This window comes from Ictidomys tridecemlineatus, chromosome 16 (assembly GCF_052094955.1).
Source record: "Ictidomys tridecemlineatus isolate mIctTri1 chromosome 16, mIctTri1.hap1, whole genome shotgun sequence".
Classification (NCBI taxonomy): Eukaryota; Metazoa; Chordata; class Mammalia; order Rodentia; family Sciuridae; genus Ictidomys; species Ictidomys tridecemlineatus.
Window position 1 is genome coordinate 37,434,537 of NC_135492.1, and position 3,908 is coordinate 37,438,444.

The following is a 3,908-nucleotide window of genomic DNA, read 5'->3' on the forward strand; positions in this document are numbered from 1 at the left end:
TTTTGCAGAAACACTGCATCTAAGAGAACACCTGAGTTCAGTGGAGACCACAGCCTTCAGACAGAAGATACAATCCACTTCCAGTATTAACAATGACCCCAATTAAGTTGGAGGGGTCACTATAAAATGACATGCACTGAAATGACAACCAGTACTCCCATTTCAAGACTGCAGAAGCCGACTTGCTCCATGTTTAAAACCAAATGCCACAAATCTCAGAGTAGATAGGAAAATAGTCCAACTTGGTCTCAGACGCCTGGCAGGAGAGTCCAACCCCACACAGCCAGACGTGGGCATTCACGGGATCAGATGGTAGTTCACTTCCGTGACTTGAGATGGACACTTGTGTCAGTCCACCCAATAGTAAGTGGCCCTGGGAGATGGTGAAGGGCGTGCCTGATGCACATCACAACAAGTTCCCTCAGAGTCACTATCTGTTCTGAGTCCATTTGACACCTACAAACTTTTTGACCTCCTGCGTGAGCAGACGTGATCTGAGGATGTTTCGAGATTGTCTGTCTGTTTGCTCTTGTGTTCATTATGAACTCGGGCTCAGACGCCTCCCCTCGAGTTCACGATCCATCCCGTGCAGCGTGGCATCGTGGATTTGATCAAGACCTGTAACGAAGACAAGCTTCAACTGAGATGGAAGGACCTTACCAAGTGCCCCTAATCACCAGAATGGCTATCCCAATTGCTAAAACGGAAAGAGGTGTGTGTGTGTGTGTGTGTGTGTGTGTGTGTGTGTGTGTGTGTTGCTAGGGATTGAACCCAGGGCCTTGTGCATGCAAAGCAAGCACCCTACCAACTGAGCTAGATCCCCAGCCCAGGAAAGAAGTCACCAGTGCCCGGGGAGTGCAGGGGCACAGCCCGTGGTGTGATGGAGGGGCAGGCAATACCGCAGGCTCAGCACGACTTTGAATCTGCTGCCATGTTTGAGCTGGGCCCAGCAGGTCCAGCTGTGGGTCCTGCTACTCAGGAGGCTGAGGCAGGAGGATCCCTGGAGCTCAGGGGTTCAAGACCGGCCTCTGCAACAGAGCAAGATTTCCTCCTGAGAAGCAGAAAACAATATCTGCGTATCTTCTGGCACAGGGTTGGTAACTTGCAAGATGGAGGACCCCCGTGTCGGACATTCTTCCTCTGGTTAGAGTGGACATTTTGAGAGTCAGGAGGAATGGCAGCCTCCTTGATTCTTGGGGACCAGTGACCATGGGAAGCCCCCACAGCATCCCCAGAAATGCAGCTGGAGTCTTCAAATGCTAGTTAGAGGGAAGGTGGTGTCTTAGCCTGTCCACCAGGGGGTGACAAATGCAGCCACTGAACCGCTTTCACATTGACCTTGGGTTCAAACCGGCAGCCGGACTTGTTGAGTTAAGGCCACGTCACCACAGGTTAAAACCTGCCATCCTGCTGTGCTTTAGAGATGGAAGGGGGCAGGACTGGGGTTGGCATTTTAGCTCCGGGTTCTCTGTAGCCTTTGCTGTGACTCCTGTGTGTCACTTAAACTAAAGGTCATTGGTGGGCGTGGTGGCCAACACCTGTCATCCCAGCAGCATGGGAGGCTGAGGCAGGAGGATCATGGGTTCAAAGCCAGCCTCCGCCTCTTAGCAAGGCCCGAAGCAACTCAGCGAGACCCCGTCCTCTCAACATGACTACGGTCATTAATGGTGAATAGATACCTTAAATGTGCGTGCACAGATAGTACCTGTTACTTATTTTTTTTTTATTGTGGCATGCTTTATAAATTTGAATCCTTGTGCAGGAGCCAGGCTAAGATTGGCTACCGCTCCCTTTTCTACCCTCACGATGGGTTTATCATTCAGATGAAAATAAAATAATATTGACCAAAATTAAAATACAAAATGCAGTTGAAAAAAAAATACATGGAGAACACAGGTATGATTTTGATGACAGAATCTGCAGTGTGACTTGGACAGGGCAAGGTATCAGCCTTGTGCAGGCACAGTAACAAAACAGCCCCCCCCACCACCTTTTTTTTTCAACATAAAAACGTTTGTGAACATTTAGAAATAAATGATGTGGGATGACAAAATGACAGGTTGCCCAGCCCGGCATAAATACTTCCTCTCCTTTTCTAATGTGCACTGGAAGAACCTGAGTGTCTGTGGATCAGGACTCAGAGACAAACCACAAAGCTGCTGTGTCATTGGAGGGGCCTCCCATGGAGACCAAGACGCGGACATTGAAGAACACATTGAACACCCAGAGGGTGACCAAGGTCCATGCACTGCACTGTGGGGACGTGTGCTTGGACTTGGCCAGATGGGAGCTTCTGGGGCTGAGGCTGGTGGCCTGCAGGACACTGAGCAGGCAGGTGGTGCTGACCGACAGGCTCCTCCTCAGCCTGTACAGGTAGGTGACGGCTTGACATGTGAAGTCGTTCCAAAAGTCCTGAACCCCTGTAATGCCTAGGTCCAGGTGCGCCCTGATGATGAGCATTGGCAGGTGAATCGGGGCCAGGTGAGCGATGGCCACAGACTGTCATTGATAGGCACAGCTCCCCGGTGGCTTCTCTGTCTTGGGCAGCTGTGAGTAGATTCCGTGTATTCCTGGGTGCAGCCTGGCAGTCAGTTATGAGACAGACACGGAGACTTTGTCCCCAAAGTCCTTTACAACAGCACAAACTCGACATGTACCAGGTGAAGGTGCCCTTGACGAACGATGGGAAATAAAATAACTCTTGAGTCTCTTCTGCTGGGTGATGCAATGCAGGTTTCTCTTTGAACTACATTAAGAAAATAAAATGCACAGCACTGGAAAAACGGCAGGAGGAGTCCATCTGAGTTATCTGTGGACGGAGGGCACAGGACTCTGGCTTCAGCCCTGCCAGGGGGTGGCCACCCTGCATGCATGGTCATAGGAGGCAGGGACGGAGCCAGGAGGGGCCGTGGACTTGCAAACACAGGTAGAGAACTGGGTTTTCCGGGGAGCATTGCCTGAAAACAACTGAAAAATTACTCTTTTTTTTTTTTTTTTGCCGCAGTCTGGCTGGGCACAATTCAGGAGCCACTTGTCAAAAGAAACAAACTTTATTTTTAGAACCACACACGCCAAACAAAACAGCTCCTCAGGAAAAACCCTCAGAGCCCAACTGCCACCACCACCTTCCCACAAGCCTCTCACCCCAACACCAGCCTCACTTCCCACAATCCTCCTGTGCTTGAGGCCGATTGGCTGGGTCCTATGGGCGGAGCCAAAGAAGTCCCCCAATGAGCAGCTCCGTGGTCTGAAAGGGCAGGGAAACAGCCCAATGAGCATCACCGGAGAGGAGCCAATCAGCTAGATGTTGCTGGGCCGCTGTGAGCCAATCATCAGCCGGCAGCTGGAAGTTTGCTGGCAGCTGGAAGTTTGCTGGGGCCCCTTTGGCTGTGGCTCTCAACATTTTTTCTATAGAAGACATTTCCTGGTTACAGCTGGAAAACCTTATCGTTTTAGTAAAGTGCTGATCATGGGAAGTGGCAGAGTCAGATGCTGTCACAGGTCCTCTGTCACAGGCATTCGCTCCCTGCAGCCCCAGGACACAGCAGGCAGAGAAGCAGCTGGCCATCTGCACACGGTGCAGGTCACCCACGTGTGTATCAGTGAGAGGCACAGGGCCCTCCATGGTTCACAGGTGGATGCCTTAGAAAGAATGCAAGGTTGCAACTTCTGTGCTAAATCATCAGTTTTGTTAGAAAACACCCTGAAACATGTGGACATTTCATAAAAGCCAGTTAAAAGGAATCCTCTGAGCCTGCCCCCTCACCGTCCTGTAAACACTGTGATTTGCATCCTTACTTCCTGATGTGCATTCGATACGTGAAAGGGCAGATGTCATTTGATGTTATGGCACAGATCAACTCCACCGTCACCTCTCCACTATCATCCCCTTTCTCCTTGGTGAACTG